The following is an 18,608-nucleotide window of genomic DNA, read 5'->3' as shown; positions in this document are numbered from 1 at the left end:
CACCTCCCGCGTCGTGTAGTGGCCAGTACCTCATTCCTATTAGACCATCGGGATACCAGATTTCAGATTTTTGGCTGAACAGAGACATAAACAAAATAGATCTTATCAATTTGTTTACAAATGGACAACAATCAAGTAAAACATAGTCAGATGAAATGACAAAATAAAAATTATTAAAAAATTAAGTTAAAAAAAAATGTAACTAAATAGTAATAGTTCGCAAATGAAATCAAAAGGAAAAGTCTTTGAAGTCAAAATAAAATAAAACAATATAGTATTTAAAAAACTAAGTTTAAAAAGAAAACGTTATTATTTTTATATACTTCGTGTGTTTTAGAATTTATCGTATCAAAATAATGCCTTTTATAGCCGACTATACGGTTAGGGTTTTTCTCATTGTTGAAGGCCGTACGGTTGCCTATTTTTCCTTTGAACTTTGTTGGATAGATGTCTCATTTCCATTCATACCATATCTCCTTATTTTAACTAGTATAAGGTAACATGAAATTTGAATACTTTTATGAAGAATTTAACAACGCTACTTTTAGATCAAATTAAAGTGGCATTAGCTGTCAAAGTCATTTTCACCGATTTCACTCAAATCCTCATATTTGATTTATAACATACTAAAACGTATATCCAAATTACAATAAGTCTGAAATCAACAGTTAACAATGCATGTACTCGATAATATATATCAACATTTCGTGTGTATTTTAGTCTAATGATCGAGATGACATCAGAAGACTGCTAACGGTTGCATAACCTGATATAAACATAAACATAAATATAAATCGATAGCGACTGAGTGCAATTGGACTTTTCTAGATCTGTTTGATTTCATGTTATTGGTTAAACAAATAAGTTAATCATTGTTTTACCTGTATAAGAATGATTTTTTTGTGGATCGAATCATTCCAAGAAATGCTACACCTTTGTTTCACTTTCAATGTTGACATTCTTTTCCTTTTAATGGCTGACCATGACTATTACATGCATAACCAATCTCTAGCTAATAGGTTAAATTGAAGGTCACATGAATAAGAATTCAATGACTTCGAATTATTCACTTGCAGGTGAATAATTCACCAGCGATATTTCTTTGCTTATTTTAACAAATTTGAACCAAATTTGCCGGTAAAAGCAAAGTATTATTTCATTATTTCACTTTTATTAATGATTGAACCAAACCAAATCATGTCATAATTTTTTCATATCTTGCAGCTAATACACTTTAAACATTAAATAATTATTTAATTAAGTAAATACTAGTTTGAAACTATAAAGGAAGACCACCAAATTCACATCCTTTACATATGCATGGCGGCATGGAGAGGGATATTGTCTTTCATTCGTTACTGTATTCTCCAATTTTAGGCATTTTTTTCATTATTCGTAATTTGTTTGGCAAATTATTAATTGTTCTCTATTCTATATTTTTCAGCACGACAATTTTCTTTTTTCATTACTTTTATTATCCGTTATTTTCTATTCTGTAAACCCCCATCCAGACCCTCATACATCGAACTATAGTTACAAATTTAATACTAGAGGCCCTAAAGAGCCTGTGTCGCTCACCTTGGTCTATTTGCATATCCAACATTGTAGATGAGAATAGACTTTATGACAAAAATCTCTATTTTGTTGGTCTTCTATTACTGATCTTTTAGTCTGTTTTGTTTCTCTCTATTTGTTTTTAGTTTTTGCTCAAAACACAAAAGAGGGTAAAAAAATCCTCATTTAAGGGCAATCACTTCTATGAAGAGTGACAGTCTACTAACCATGCTAACTATATCGGCAAAATTTGACATTTGAATAGATCTTGACTTGCTGATCAGTTTTGTGATTTGAAGAGTTTATTTATCTACATGTATTATAATTTAAATCATATAAGGAATAACGGGATAAAAATGTTTCTCTCTAAATATAGTTTTCATGATAATAGGCAAAAATGAAAAAATGGTAAAATTTGTCATTTATGGGCAATAACTCCTAAAAGAATTTGTCTAACAGTTTTGACGTGTATGGACAATTGGTAAAGCTCATTAATCTGAACGTTTTTGCTCCTTTCAGATTTTCTCTATTTATAACGGTTCAAAAAATAATTGACAAAACTTGCATTTTACCCCTATGTTCTATTATTATCCATGATGGCCATGTTGATTGGAAGTCGGGGTCATCAGACACATTCTTAAAACTAGATACCCAAATGATGATTGTGGCTAAGTTTTGTTAAATTTGCCTTAGTAGTTTCAGAGGAGAAGATTTTTGTAAATAATTACAAAAATTAACAAAATTTAGTAAAAATTGACTATTAAGGGCAATAACTCTTTAAGGGGTTAATTAACTATTTTGGTCATTTGACTTATTTGTAGATCTTACTTTGCTGAATAATTCTGCTGTTTACAGTTTATCTCTATCAATAATAATATTCAAGATAATAACCAAAAACTGCACAATTTCCTTAAAATTACCAATTCAGGGGCAGCAACCCAACAACGGGTTGTTTGATGCGTTTGAAAATTTCAGCGCAGATAGATCTTGACCTGATAAACATTTTTTTCAGATTTGCTCTAAATGCTTTAGTTTCAGAGATATATGCCAAAACTGTATTTTATCCCCATTTTCTATTTTAGCCATGGCGGCCATCTTGGTTTTTTTTAAACAAATTACCCTAAGGATGATTTAAGCCACGTTTGGTTTTATTTGGCCCAGTAGTTTCAGAGGAGAAGATTTTTGTAAAAGTTAACGGACGACGACGACGAACGACGGACGTTAAGTGATGAGAAAAGCTCACTTGGCCCTTTTGGGCCAGGTGAGCTAAAAAAATAAACTGGCACAAATTTTACATTTTGTTCAATAAACAACTAAAGTATTTATGCTTATTTTTAGGAAAACGCAATATTTCAGTGTTTTACGAATATTCCGGAAATGAGGATTTACTTTCTGTTTGAACAGAAAAAAGTTTGCGAACAAACTTCTGTTATAAGTTATTTTAGTTCTTACCTTAATAGTTGTGGTGTGTAAAAAGAACGAATGTCATACAGGGAGGTAAAATGTCCAATATCTGGGACACTTGATATGAATGGTAAACCACTGGGCCGATTGATTCTATTTAAAAGAAAATACAATTGACATGAATACGTACAAAAATGCAATTAATCTAAAGACAAAGACATTTGAAACTTTAAACTATACATTTTGTTTATCAGGGTTACATGATTAGTTTTAAACAGAGACATATATCATTTAGTATAAAGATCGAGGGTCAAATCTTTTTTGAAAAACACTACAATAATTTCTGGACCTATGGGCGGTACGGATGTGAAAATTCGGACTGTCAGATAGAAAAATGGCCTATGAAACATGCTAAAACAATCTTGATGTTCATATAAACCCACTTGGAAGGCTATATTATTCTTCAACTATATAAATAAAGGCAACAGTAGTATACCGCTGTTCAAAATTCATAAATCTATTGAGAAAAAAACAAATCCGGGTTACAAACTAAAACTGAGGGAAACACATCAAATATAAGAGGAGAACTACGACACAACAGAAACACAACATCAAAATGTAACACACACAGAAATGAACTATAATATAACTATGGCCATTTTCCTGACTTGATAAATCAATTTTATTGTACAAAAACTATCATATTTAAAAAATTCACCATGGCCAAAATGCGAAACTAAACTTCTAACTGTGTATTGCTACCTGAAGAGACATTAATTGTCGAAACCCGGATATACCGTTTCGATTCCTAATATCACTGAAGAGACATTAATTGTCGAAATCCGGATATTGTGTACAAATTTTTGCACCTCATGTTTGCGGTATACCATCTTTTCCGCAAGTTTATTGTGTTCTGTTTGGTAATAAATTAATAATAAGATATATTTTGTTACATCTTGTGATCCGTTTATTTGGCAATCGTCAATGGCCGTCAGCAGGGTTTAAAAACATCAGTTGTTCGACCTGCTAGTCAAATGCGTTTTGTTAAAATATACTTTTTCACTCATTTGGTGTTTTGGAAAATGTTGTTTGTGATGTATTTAGGCCCTCTACCAAGAAATTTGTTTTGCATGCACACGTATAAACATTGCGGTTTTTATCCAACGCAATCATAGGTTTGAACGTTGTTTTCAATTTTGACTTGTTTATATTTTAGTATATATGTCTCTGGTTTTAGAGTACATGATAAAAACATGACTATTTTATTAAAAGACAAAGAAAGCAACTAATGTAGGCAATTCTATAATAGAATATTATCTTCGAATCTATACCCTTTATACTATATAAGGAAAATCATTATGTTAAATTGGACTTTTTTTAAAATGCATACTTCTTGCATTAATTCAATTTTTAGAAATAACATGGCGTCTACAAATCCTGAACAAAGGAAATTTATGTCTTGCAAAACCTCGATCGAAATCAAAACTTTAGGAAAGACAACATTTGTTTAACATATCCACCTAGTCTGGAAAAGAGGCGAATATAGGTAATGTCTGTTCAGTGAAGGTATAGGTCAAAATACTGTTCATTGACGGCATATGCCAAAATATTTGAAAATCAAAACATTACTACTATACAAACGATATAAAGCTTGAATAAAATAATCTGCATATTCAAATTTATGCAAATGGTATAGGAAATCCTCTTCGATAAAACACTCCATGGCAATTTTGAATTACATAATCAATTATCACTATATTTCAAATAAATAAAAATGAATTTAAGGAAAAATAAACTTTCAGTAAACAACACTGCATGAGACATTTGAAATCCGAAGTGATTTACATCCTTTAATTAAACACAAAACCTAATCCAATGCAATTTAAAGACAGGTTCTTTCCGATCCAAAGAGTGAATCAATATTTATACCTAGTGTTAAATATTCAAAAGCAAAGCCTGCAACATTGATTTTAAAGCTGTATTTTCAAGTCAAAGTTATTAACACTTATTTTGCATGGTAAAAAATCAGACGAAATATTTTCATCATGACTTGATTGTTTTACTCATAAATTATATTTTAGTTTGATAAAGTTATCAATTTGAAGTTTTATGCAGTGTTAAACGAAACTGTTCAATTAATAAGGAGATGTAGTATGTTTGCCAATTAAACAACTATATCATCCAGATACCACAGATCGAAGATTTACATGAATATATGTCATCGTTTGGTCTTCAACAATGAGCAAAAACGAAACCGTATTAAAAATTATAACAAGCCAAAGCATGATAAAATGTGACAAAATTAAAGAGAAAAAAACCACGGCCTTATTTATGCTAAAAACAGAAAACCAAATTTATATCTAGAACAGTTGTTTAACAGCTGACCATATAAACTAACATTAAAAAGTCATTATCAAAGGACATGACTCACCTGATCCACACAAAGATCTCAAAACAAAACATCACAAAAAGACGAACGACACAAAGTGCCGAACTAAGAATAATGGTAGTTACTCAAATATCGATCAAAGCCGATCAAAACTAATATTCTAAATCAGTAATTTTTTCACAGACTTAAATATCAATCAATACACATCTTACAGATTTCGGACAAAACGTCACACACAGTCGAATAACAGCATGCACTAATGCAGTGCCAAAGTATCCAGATATTACAGACGAAAGAAATCAAAATAAAAATAATTTCACATATATTTGTACGTTACGAATGTTGAACACATGCATGTACTACAAAAATATTTGCATGATAGGTGTTAATCATATAGAAGAACAATGTGGCAAATATTCAGTTGGCACTTGCATGTGTTCTTGGTCAGATCCTAAAACTATTTAAAAATGACCGAAATGTATGCACTTTTCCGAAAACACATATACATTGTAATGACCTATTCCAATACGTCATAACTGCATTATTTGGACGTCGTGGATCAAAAACTACTCGTGTGTAATTTCTCAATACCTCAATTTTAAAACAGACAAAAATTTCAATTTTTAGATCTAAAGTTGAAATTAATTAAAAAAAGATTAAAGCCAAATGAGGCTCTGTTCTTTGTAGCCAAAAAATCAAGGAGGGATGAAATTAACATATAAGCATTAACTTAGCAGCCATAGATTGTTATAACTGAAAAAAAAGTATTGTTTTGGAAACCAGCATACTGAAAATACTAGTACCACATATTCAGTGTTGAATGATAACCATTATAGCATTACTTTACAGGACATGGGTCCCAAAAAGCTCGTCAGTGGGATATTTTGTATTGAAATGACTCACAGGGGTATACAGGAACATACAAGGGTCCATAAAAAAGCTATTATTTTTGTTTCACGGATGTATTCCTGATAGTCACTACTTGACTAATAAAACATGATCCATGTATATAACTTTGACTTAATGAACAAACATGTTAGTCTTGTCTAACAACTAAGGTAACCAGGAACAATTATAATAGGTTGAACATTCAAGAAATATAGCACATCAGAAATAAACTGCCCAATATGGCAAGATAAACCTAAAACCTTATTCTTAAAACACATTACGTTAAGATATTGAATTATTTAAAACAAGTATCACCAACACACAAGACATTTAAATGATTTGTGTACGCAACTAAGGCAACAGCAGTTTATCGATGTCCAAATCTCATAAATCGATTACAAAGAAACATTATATATTCAACACTGTGCATAGAATATGAAATCATTTGAGACCTTGATCTCAGTAATTGACTTTCAAACATTATACATGTTACAATAAATTCAATATTCTCTATGACGATGTTAAAGTCAAAAAGAGGGTAAATAAATAATAGAATTATTGTGTATTAGGACCTATGGTTTAATAAAAAAACAAAGTTCACATCCTGGACCTTAAATCTGTACTTTGCTGTCTGATTTATTAAGTATAAACAAAAAAGATGTGGAGTGTATCCAAATGTGAAGTAACACAAAAACAAAACACAAGACAGTGTGAGGTCAAAAATAGGCAGACAGCTATACAATGCGTAAAGCCACCATTTTTTCTTAAAATGTCCTGTACCAAGTCAGGAATATGGCAGTTGTTATCTAATAGTCCGTTTCTATGTATGTTGGCAGTGTTTTTGTTTGTTTTTTTTTTTTTTGCTGCAGTTCAGTGTTTCTATTGTTCCGTTGTTTTCCTCTTATAGTTGATGTGTTTCCCTCGGATTTGGTTTGCGACCCGGATTTGTGTTCGCTTAATCGATTTATGACTATTGAACAGCGGTATACTACTGTTGTCTTTATTTAAGTCACAGTCTTTAAAAAGTTAAAAAAAAAAACATTAAAAGATTTGACATCAACACTAAATTCTCTCATCAAGATATGACAAAATAAACTATTGACAAAGATATACGTGTTGCTTTAATGCAATTTTGATGATATAATGTAAATGTTGAAATTAATATGGCAATACTTTATTATGTTCATATGTAAATATGAAGAACATTAAAGTCAATAAACCATGACTGAAGGTGCAGGGCCAAATACCCTCAGCGGAAACGAGAAACGCCAATGCGAATACAACTGTATACCAAAAACCATTGATCTATCATGAGTGATTTCTTTTAAACTGGCATAAACACAAACTTTAGCATATAAACTTTGCAGGCGTTTCAAAGTCAATAAACCATGATATGGGAGCAGGGTCATATAATCTTCATGGAAATAAGATTTTTGACTGTGTACAGACATAGTAACATGTGGCAGGTTTAGAAAAGTATTTTGAGATCTAAACCATATATACAAGGGTGAATAAACTCATCATAGATACCAAGATTAAAATTGTGTACGCCAGAAGTGCATTTCGTCTACAAAACACTCACCAGTGACACTTGAATCAAAAAAGCTAAAAGGGCCAATTAAAGTACGAAGGTGAAGGGCATTAATTTAGATAACAACCAAGTCAGGTACTAACAAAACAATACTTCACCAAAGAAATCATTTATATCTTTAGAAATAGTACAAAATGCTTTTAATAACCATCAAAAGATACAAAAGTTATATAACAGAAACTTGAGAAAGTATATGACTGTGACAATATCACAACATGTAAGTCGTCATGAACAGCCACCTATCAATGCCTAGGGGTTCAATGTTATACATGTATTCTGACCTTTGGTATTAAATATGATACTTAAATTTATAACTTCGTTGTATGACCTTCGTTGAAATATGGATCTGGTGCAGTAAAATTTGTACCGTTAATGTTATTGCATCTGCTTGTTGGCAAGTTACTATTATTCAACTAATAACTTTAAACACTCAGTTAATATAACAATCAGAATTGTGTGTGTATAGATATAAGAATATGTGGTATGAGTGCCAATGAGACAACTCTCCATCCAAGTCACAATTTTTAAAAGTAAACCATTATAGGTCAAAGTACGGCCTTCAACACAGAGCCTTAACTCACACCAAACACCAAGCTGTAATGGGCCCCAAAAATGACTAGTGTAAAACAATTAAAACAGGAAAACCAACGGTCTAATCTATATAAAAAACGAGAAACGAGAAACACTTATGAACCACATCAACAAACGACAACCACTGAACATCAGATTCCTGACTTAGAACAGATGCAAACAAATGCAGCGGGTTTAAACGTTCTAATAGTCGCCAACCTTCACCCTCCGTGAAACAATAGTGTAACATCACAACATATAAAGACACACTATAAAATATCAATTGAGTGACCACTTTAATTTGTGCTGATCATTAACTATAATAAATAGAAAATATAACGGATAAAATATCATTACACAAATAAATAATACTGTAAAATGCACAGATCATATACACAAGGAATCTACTCAATAACCAAGATATTCACTCATTCACAACAATAAAACATGTACTTACATGGTGATGTAATTCTCACAATTTGACATTTTCTATTGTTAACTTAAAAAATCTTTGATGATGAATACACTTTTAAAAAAAAATAAATGTAACTGATATACGGAAAAGAAAAAAAAAGTCACTCATCATTTTCAGCCCTTTTAGTTCAATTAGAACCTACTGAGAAGAATTAAACTGTAAACCAACTTATCTTCGAGGATGCTTTATTTCGCCTTTTGTACTTTCTTTTAGACTGCTAGACATTTTATTTTCACAATTTAAAAATTTCCTGATAAATTTATTTAAGGAAATATTGATATTAGTAACGATTTATATTTGTCTTATTTTTGCACACGGTAAGTCGCGAAAATTATTTGGTTTACAGTAATTTATAAAACACACAGAGGACATGTGTGAATGCATGTTTATTATTTTATCGATGTGTTCTAGTAAAGGTTTACCCTCAAAAGCACTTTAATCCGTAGTTATTAACCTCTCTCACTTTGAATAACTGCACTATGAGGAAAACCATTGATGAAAGACTATCCCGAGGGTAACATCTACCCATTAGCTAAATGCTTCACCACTGGTCATTAATAAAAAAACATTTTGATAAATTTCCAATGTGAAAATAAATCACTGTATTCATAAAAGATTTACCTTTCAGCTCCCTCCGGTAATGTTTCAAAGTATTAATTAATCTTGCACTGAGCCTATCTGATGAGGATTGTTTCAATTGTGTTTCAATGGTGTGTTTTGTCAACTTTAAAGACATTTGCAGCTTAACATACATGCATTGTATAGAAACCGGTCTACAATCAGTGATTGTATGCTGACCTCTAGATGTCTTTTGGTATGTCATTTGAATCCTGTGGCATTGATTAACAAGCCACATCTTTTTATATTAATATTCCAATTTAGCAAATTTCGTAAGTTCATTCTGGTATCATACCAGTACTTTGTGAAATAGGACTGTGGCCATTTAGACTAAAATGTGACATGGGACCTTGGCCTTTTAGAATTAAATATGAAATGGCACCACGACTATTTAGACTAAAATGTGAAATAGGACCTTGGACATTTAGACTAAAATGTGAAATGGGACCATGGCCATTTAGACTAACATGTGAAAAGGGACAATAGCCATTTAGACTAAAATGTGAAATGGGACCATGGCCATTTAGACAAAAAATTAATGTGAAATGGGACCACGGCCATTTAGACTTAAATGTGACATGGAACCTTGGCCGTTTAGACTTAAATGTGAAATGGGACCTTGGCCGTTTAGACTTAAATATGAAATGGGACCATGGCCTTTAAGACTTAAATATGAAATTATACCATAGCCATTTAGACTTAAATGTGAAATGGGACCTTAGCCATTTAAACTAACATACTGAAAAATAAGTGTGATACCCTGTAAACTACTTTGGCATCCTGGTAATTTTTACTATACAATTATATCATATGAAAAATAATTTTCAGTAAAATGATATGTTGTTACATTAACACCATTTCTTCTAATAAAAGACGAAGTGAATCTTATAAATGAGACAACACAATTTCACAAAATAGAAATATATACATAATAAATTATCAATAAGATAATGTCCTGATGTTATTTCTTATAATACATATTGTTTCTTATTTTTCCGAAGAATAATTGTTTAAATACCAACAGCATTACGACCTACTAAACATTTAAAATGTACCCACGGCATTTCAAGTAAAAAGTGAAATTTTGCTCTCTGTATATTCCATATATAGGTTATACATTGAAGGGTGTTAAATCAAGATGTTATCACCTTCACCAAAAGCAACTACACTGTGAATCACTCAACGCCAGCAAGAGTGATATTTATCCGAATCACTTATAAATCAGTGATTCGGTAAATCTCATAAATTTGGCTGGATATCTTGGATTGATCCATTTTTTTGGATTGACGAAAACTTATATTTTCATTGATATTTAATTCGATATATTCGCCAAAGTCTGGGGTCCCAGTAGGTTTACATTACTAGGCATAACCTTTTCTGTCAATTTGCATGAAATGAAATTGTTGAACTTTGGTCCAAGAATAAAAGAAATTAATAATATAATAAAAATTTTGTCTAAACAAACATTAACACCAGTTGCAAAAAATATCAATCATCAAGACACTAATTATTTCAAAATTAAACCATATGTTTTAAACATTTCAAGCACCATACAAAAATACTTTAAAACAACTAATTGATAGAATTTATTCATTTATTTGGGAAATAAAACCTGACTAGATAAAGAGAGAAATATTATGTTTTGAACATATACTAGGAGGGCTGAAAATGCTAGATATTGACAAATATATTTAAGGGTTGAAATTAACATGGATTAGACGGTTGTTAAAAACAACCCAAAACTTAATAAGCTATTCGAAAGTATTGACAAAATTATTAATGAAGTCTAGTATATTTAGGCCCAACAAAAAGATGTAAAAACCTTTTAAGGGAAGTGGTCTTTAAAGCTTGCACAGATTTACAAAATAAATTTATACCAAAATAAAAGAAAATTTTGTAACAGACTCGCTCTGGAATAATGAAAATAATAAAATAAGAACAACATCTATTTTCTATAAATACTGGGAAGATAAAGGGATCTTTTTGATACATGATCTATTAGATGATAAGGGTAAACTAATGACTTTTCAACAATTCCTAAATATTTATAAAATTAAGTCAAACTTTCTTACTTACAATGGGGTAATTTCCTCAATAAAATCATATAAAAAAGCTCTCAATAAAGATATATCCATAAACAATCTTTATAAAACACAAGGACCAATTATTCCAAATGATATAAGAATGTTTTTTTTTATCAAACAAAGCTCGGAAGATATGTTTAATGTTTCATTAGAAAAAAATAGTACTAAACTTAGCTGTGATGACAAATGGTCCATAAGACTGAACAAAAACTTTGATTGGAAAACCGTGCATAATATGTCTTTTTACTCCACAAAAAGCTCAAAACTTCATTGGTTCTAGTATAGAATAATACACAGAATCTTGGGCACAAATACATTTTTATTTAAAATTAGAATAAAACAAAGCGATATGTGTACTTTCTGCAATGAAGCTATTGAAGATATTGAGCACATATTTTGGACAGGCCATAAAATAGCAGATCTGAGGATAAGACTTGGTGACTGGATTTATAACCAAACACAAATAATAATTCCGTTTAACATTGAAATAATTTTATTTGGAAATTTCGGAAAAACAAGAAATAATAAAATAAAAAACTTAGAAAATACTCTTATCAAAATGCTTTATTTTTAGAACAAAACTATGTGAAAATCAAGTAAATTTTACAGGGCTCAAAAATTATCTCAAAGAAAATCTAATACTAGAAAAGAATACATTTTCTAAAATTAAGCCTCTTCCCATTGCCAATCTCTGCTGGGACCCCAGGCTTCCATTACTAGAATAGTTTATACTAAAACAACTTAGCATTACCTTATATAATGTTACTGTGTATATTGTTTAGCATTTTCCACACCACCATAAAATTGAAAATAAAAATGGGGAATGTGTCAAAGAGACAACATAAAGCAGACAATAGCAGAAGGCCACCAATGGGTTTTCAATGCAACGAGATACTCCCGCACCCGGAGGCGTCTTTCAGCTGGCCCCTAAACAAATATGTATACTAGTTCAGTGATAATGGACGTCATACTACACTCCAAATTATACACAAGAAACTAAAATTAAAAATGATACAAGACTAACAAAGGCCAGAGGCTCCTGACTTGGGACAGGCGCAAAAATGCGGCGGGGTTAAACATGTTTTTTGAGATCTCAACCCTCCCCCTATACCTCTAGCCATTGTAGAAAAAACAAACGTACATGTACAATAGTACGCACAGTAAAACTCAGTTTAAGAGAAGTCCGAGTCCGATGTCAGAATAGGAAACAAAAGAAAATAAACAAAATGACAATAATACATTAATAACAACAGACTACTAGCAGTTACTGACATGCCAGCTCCAGACCTCAATTAAACTGATTGAAAGAGTATGTCTTCATCATATGAATATCAGGCACAATCCCTCCTGTTAGGGTTTTAGTTTTATACCATCATAAAATATATGAGAAGAACATAACCCGTGTCATGCCAACAACTGGTTTTAGAATAAATATGTTTAATTCCGATGCAAAGACCCTATAAGTGAATCGATATTAAAGCCAAAATATGCAATCTTTAATGACCTGACAACAGTATCGTAACTATATCCCTTCTTTATAAGTCTGTTTAAAGGTTTTGTTAGCTTTTGAGGTATATGTTTTATACATTATATTGTTATATGTTGGTTATTGTTTTTTGTTCTTGTTTGAGCTTACAACCACATGTATGTTTTTAATAACTGTTTGTGCTTGTATGAATTTTTACAACAGAAAACCATCCTTGCCAAATGTGTTAAATGTTGTATTTTAAGACACATTTTAGTTTTGACCAATATACTGCTGCCAAAAATCCAAATTTTATTTTTTTTTATATTTTGCTTCTGTTTTTGTTATTTATTTATCTATTATTTTCTCTTCTGTCTTTCCTTTTTCTCTAAAATATAGTTCTTTCTTCATTGAACAATACTATGGAAATAATGGATACATTTTAATATAGTAATGTATACTGTATATTTCAGAATTTATAATAATAACAACATTACTAACTAGTTCTATTAAATATACAATCTAATGTTTAACGAGGCCGGGATAAGGTACCGGTACTTTCTGTATCTAACTAACAAATGTTAAAATTTTCCAAAAAGTATGATGAAATTTAAAACAAAAGAGAAAAAAAAGTATGAACACTAGCTTTTAGAAAGTCTGTACTTCGTTGGAAATTTGAATTTGTGGTTTACTTAAACCCATGAAATCCAAGAAAGTTTTTAACCCACCAACAATTATGAATCCATAGTAAGAAAACTTTTAGGAAATTGATTTTTGGTGGAATTTTATAACTTGAGGCTCCTATGATGGCCATTTAGTTTCAGATTATATAGATAATTTACATAGCTGTAGGCAGGCATGGCTGTTTGTTTATGTTTTTGATTTTTACGAACACTTGGATTTGATCTTTTACTTTTAAAAAGAATTCCTGTGGACCACTACAAACAATGGAAGTGCAAGTTTAAATTAAGCATTCTAGACATATCTAAATTCCTGCATAGTGTCTCAGACAATCTCTATTAATACCTGCCACATAAGACAATATACTCGAGCAATGATATATCAATTGGCATTTTTTGATAATTTTTGTGAGACATTTGGTCAAACACCTTGCAATAACCCGTCTGAAGGAGCTAATATTTGTCAAACAGATTTTGAAAACTCTGGCATTCTGACACAAGCATTTATGGAAACTGATCTTATGGCTGTTATCCATAGCTAAAGTGAGCTGAACCGGTATGTTAATGTTTTTTCATTTTTTCAGGGAATCATGGGAACCGACAAAGAATTGGCAAGTGCTGTATGGAACATATTGTACAATAACAAAGATATAAATGTTGAAAAGTAATTACAATGTGTTGGATATATCAGAAAACAGGTCAGACATTATTGCATATATATATAATATATTCAAAAAAGTAATTGTTAATGGGGTAACACGAAAATTTTAAAAGAAAAGTTGAAAATACCAAAGACACATGGACCTCATTTGATTTAAATGTCAATTCCTCAGAAAGGGTGGGCTGAATCTCCTACTTCAAACTGACGGGTAGGTAAATTTATAGGGCATTGTATACCTACATCGTTAAGTCAAAAGGTATATATTCCATTGTGTTGTTTTCTTGAAAAGCTGTTAAGGTCTTTTTAGAATTTACTTTCATCAGGCATGCTGGATTTATAAAAAAAAATATGGTCTTATAAATTCTTGAATTATTAACAGGGAAATAAAGAAAGGTATGCTAAGAATCAGGTCTGATAAGCCTTTGTTGTTCACATGTGATTACCCTTTTCAAAAGTTCTTTTTTTGTCATGTTGTGATTTTTTGCTCTCTATATTTATTTGAGGGGGGTAAACATGCTCAACACGGCTGAAGTCAGAGAGGTCAATTGTAATATTATACCGGTAAGATATTTAAAAAAAACATGTACTGCAAAAAAATCAAACAAAATCGAGATCTTTAAAACAAAATCTTTATTTTGAAATCATCTTTATTCACAATGTATCACTTAAAATCATGTACAAAATCAAACAAATACCATGCGAAAATATGTCTAAAAATGACTTATATTGTACAACATTTCAGATCAAATATCTAGATAAAAAAAAATAGTAGCAGCCATATTTTGGGATTAGGAATGATAAAACTTCTGCCTTTTGAAAAACAATGAGATTATTAAAGGCAAGATACCTCAATTCAAGGACCAGACATCTAGACAATTGTTGCCTCAGTGAAACACAGAAAGACTTAACCGTGCAGATACTTAAGGATGTTGTTGCTTAAATAAAAATAAAAAAAAAAATAACAACGTTTTCTCAATTGTTCCTCTTTTTTAAGTAGACAAAACATTACAATTATGAAAAAAAATAGAGATAAATCAATTTTCCTGTTTTTAAGATAACAGCAGTTAAAAAATAAGAATTTTTGGTAGAAAAAGATCTCTCAGGACTAGAAGTGTAATTGGAAGTTAAAAAAAATGATAAATATTTCAGATGGTGGGCTAAATTTCTCATGCTGACCTTGCAAAAAGCCTAACGAGTCAGGCACACAAGATATTTTGAAAAAAGTCAGGCTCACAAAATAGTTAGAAAAAGTCAGGCTCACAAAATAGTTAAAAAACATCATGCTCACAAAATAGTTAGAAAAAACCAGGCTCACAAAATAGTTAGAAAAAGTTGTTAACCTGAGAAGTGAATATCCTTATATTCATCAAAAAAAATTCCAGTAGTCATTATATCATATGGATATATTGAAATATCATCATTATAGACATAATCATAGAAAAAGTTTATTTTGATTAGACATAGTATAAAACATATAAACTTAAGCTCTAGTGAACTTTTTACAAAATATAAAATTGTATACCAAACAAATAAAATAAAGCATCATGCATATATAAAACATACAACTAACTAAAGCCATGCAAGAACCAAAATTAAAGACTTCTAGCAAGCTTATATGAATTTTAAAAAAAATGTTTGTCTGACAATAACAACCTGCAGCTCATGTTGCAAGCACCTCTATGGGTCACCTACAACATGTCAGCTGCCGTTAAAATCAAAAAGTTTAAGATAAGCGCTAGATAACAAAGCAATTTATATAAGCTAAAAATTTGAGTTCATAGACCTATTAATAGTTTTCTATGTTGTGTTTGAGTACTGTTGTTTGTCTGTTTGTCTATTACTTTTTTAACAATGGCGATGTTAGTCTATTTTTTAACTTATGAGTTTGAATGTCCCTTTGGTATCTTTCGTCTCTCTTTTATATTAAGAAAGCAATAAAATAATGATCAAATTAAATAAAATGAGTCGTAGAGATGAAAATGTAATAGCAAACACCTAGAAATCATATGCACGTGGAACAGTGACATTTCGTACCATTCAAAGACTAAATCATATTTTTAAATTGAGGAAATCTATTTTTGTCCTGAAATGTCCGGAAGTCTTTTCCACAGTGTAGCTTCAGCATATTTAAAAAATGTTTTTACCATAAGTAAAAGGTCTTACCCTGAGAAATCTAATATAATACTGTATCTAAAGTGGTAGATTTAACTTTTAGAAGACAGTTCAAACATAAAGGAGCAATATTATTTGTAATCTTAAAAGTTCTTTATATTGTAACAGTTTTAATTCAATTAAAGCAGATGTTTTAACAGAGCAGTAGGAAAAATTTCACAAACATGATAGAACAATTAAGGTCTTTAATAGTTACATGTGCTCTTAACATTTCTGTAGATGATTTAGTCTCTGGTGGAGAGTTATCTCATCGGCAATTATACCACATTTTCTTATTTTTATATCAACAATGATCAGATTACTGATTGTACATTCAAGCTTTTGTTTAAACCAAAAATACACTTTTTTAATTTGAGAAATCATTTTATTACATTGGTAGCAATGAATTACATTGATTTCCCAGTCAAATAAAAACCGATAATTTCACATGTGAAATAAACGTGGTTATTTCACTCTCTGACGTCATACAACAATATGCATTGTCAAGACGTCGATAACGTCGGATCAAAACAAATTGTGAATGCGTAGAAAAAAGATATAGTTCCTTACATTTTCTACATTAATTTCATTAAAAAAAGCAATTTGCCAATGTAATAAAAAGAATAACTAATCAAAGAATTCAAATATCGAAAAATATTCAACTTGTGACCGAACAACACTGATAATTAACTCATGCGCTACGCGCATTCGTGAATTAATGTGTTGTTCGGTCACTCGTTGAATATTTTTCTCTATTTGAATTCTTCGATTAGTTATTCTATAATTGTCTTTGATTGTTTGAGTTATGGATTCATCTTTTTATATGAAGATTAATTAAAGCTTGTCATTTATTTATCGTTTTATAAATATATAGGTAATTTGTATAGCTGAAACAAATATCTGACCATAAACGAATTTGTGTTGGTAGAAATTATTGAAGTTTGTCTGGTTCATTCATTTACTTGATGCATTACAAAATATAAGTCATTACTATATGTTGGCTTAAATGGAAAAAAAAAATGTAAATATTTCAAATTTAACATCTAAAAATGGAACTTGGTTGAATGTTCTTCACTTATCCTATTTCAAAGTTATAAAAGAAAATTCTGTTCTCCCTTACTGATCAGACTGCAGTAAATTCAGTACTGTTTATACGATTCGCATGCAGCCGATTCAGTACTTTTCAGTAGCTTTTCAGACAATTGAGTATAATGATGATGTGTTCAGATAAATAAACTACTGAACATAGACTATGCAGATCTTAATTGAATGCAAGCGAATTGTCTGAACAGTACTAAATTCAACGACAATACTTCAACTTAGATAAAAGGAGATTTGATTCAATTTTTTAGGCAGATCTTCTCCAAAGAATGCAAGTTTTTTTTTTCATTTTTGATATTTTTATTAGTTCATATTCAGCTTATTTTTTCTGCATTATTTTGGAGATAAAACCTGTAAAAGGTGTTGGATTTTAGATGAAGAAAAAATCTATTTCGCCACCAAATCAAAGCATTGGCTCAAATATTAATTTTTTTCACAATGTGTCAAGCTACTGATATTTTACAATATCTTTACGAAGAAAACCCATTGTGTTTATCGTATCATTTCCGGTCATAGTCACTCTCCCTTATACAGTTTTACACTCGATTGTCCTTACGAAAGTAATCTTGGTAATTACTGTTGCCTTATTATGATGTCGATAATTACTCCTCCTCACACATTTTGATGTCACTTTACGAAGCAACCAAACAGGGACACGAAAAAGAGAAAATATGTGTATACACTTAAATTATTGAACACTATAAACTATATATTATTGAATAATATACACTACAGATTATTGAACAATACAAACTATAGGTTATTGTACAATGTAAATATAGATTACTGAACAGTATACACTATAGATTATTGTACAAAAAAAAACTATAAATCATTTTACAATATAAGTATACACTATTGAACAATATACAATAAAGATTATTGTACAATATAAATGTAGGTTATTGAACAATATAAACTATAGGTTATTGAACAATATAAACTATAGGTTATTGAATAATATAAACTATAGGTTA

General features: G+C 30.4%; 1 protein-coding gene across 5 annotated transcripts in view; it reads right to left on the bottom strand.

Annotated features, from left to right (window-relative positions):
* Nucleotides 1-18,608, bottom strand: part of LOC127723333 (uncharacterized) — an 80,899-nt gene that overhangs the window by 22,770 nt on the left and 39,521 nt on the right. The gene's annotated exons all lie outside the window — the stretch shown is intronic.

The sequence above is a fragment of the Mytilus californianus genome, unplaced genomic scaffold, assembly GCF_021869535.1.
Source record: "Mytilus californianus isolate M0D057914Y unplaced genomic scaffold, xbMytCali1.0.p SCAF_13, whole genome shotgun sequence".
Lineage (NCBI taxonomy): Eukaryota > Metazoa > Mollusca > Bivalvia > Mytilida > Mytilidae > Mytilus > Mytilus californianus.
This window is presented reverse-complemented; position numbering and strand designations above follow the sequence as displayed.